Genomic DNA, 967 nt, shown 5'->3' with positions numbered 1-967 from the left:
CTAGATGAAACTCCAGTCTTGTCAAACAAAATGCTGTCAAGGATACCATGACCCCCACATCCCCACACCCAGATCATATCCCTCCTTCCACCCGCCTCCCCCACCCCCACCCTCCCCTCCCCCTCTTTCTCTCTCTCTCTCTCACTTTCACTCCATGTTGCTTACAAAATTCACAGCATCACACAAAATCACGCTCCAGACTCTTTTTGTATCAAGTTCCTTTTATCATTGCGTGGAAACTTTCAGCAAAAATCAATCTGCAAATTGTGGTGAAACATTTCAAACAACTGGTACATGTAAAAAGAAAAAAGTGTCATAATCATTGTCATGTGGTAACAAGAGTACAAACACATCACATCAGAGTGAACGGCAATACAACTCAATCATGGTCAAGTAACCATTCTTCCATTCAAATCTCAATGGTTTTATGACAACTGTAAACAAGGAAAGTGGTCATGAAATATTTTGTTCCTTTTCAATCACTCACTCACTGGCCTGCTGCATAAAAGTAGGAACTATATACAACCTTCTAACACTACGCTTTCATTCTGTGCATATTGCATGAATCATCAAGTCTTAAAGCTATTAAAGCTAACCAGTCAGGAATCATGATTCCCCCCCCCTCCACACACACACACACACACATTCACACATGCATAGGCATGTCACACATGTAATACAAATAGTACTAGTACAAATGCATGTGGTGTTTACACACACACACACTTGCACAGACATACACATATGTACAGTCATACACACATATGCACAGACACACACATATGCACAGATTCACACGCACACATCAGCATATGACATAATAAAAATATGCATGTACATTCACACACACACGGAGTCACACACAGAGTCACACACACACACACACACACACACAAAGCATATGCCATAAAATACATTCACTCTCTCCCTCTCTCAAAAAACCAGACATGTACCAGAACATGATGAT

At 40.8% G+C, this 967-nt stretch overlaps 1 protein-coding gene across 1 annotated transcript in view; it reads right to left on the bottom strand.

Annotated features, from left to right (window-relative positions):
* Positions 1–215: 215 nt before the first annotated feature.
* Positions 216–967, bottom strand: part of LOC143301304 (uncharacterized) — a 36227-nt gene continuing 35475 nt past the window's right edge. Inside the window, exon 16 of the transcript XR_013057762.1 lies at positions 216–967. This exon is cut by the window's right edge and continues 1193 nt beyond it. The gene's annotated coding sequence lies outside the window, so the exon portion shown is untranslated.

The sequence above is a fragment of the Babylonia areolata genome, chromosome 27 (assembly GCF_041734735.1).
Source record: "Babylonia areolata isolate BAREFJ2019XMU chromosome 27, ASM4173473v1, whole genome shotgun sequence".
Taxonomy (NCBI): Eukaryota; Metazoa; Mollusca; class Gastropoda; order Neogastropoda; family Buccinidae; genus Babylonia; species Babylonia areolata.
This window is presented reverse-complemented; position numbering and strand designations above follow the sequence as displayed.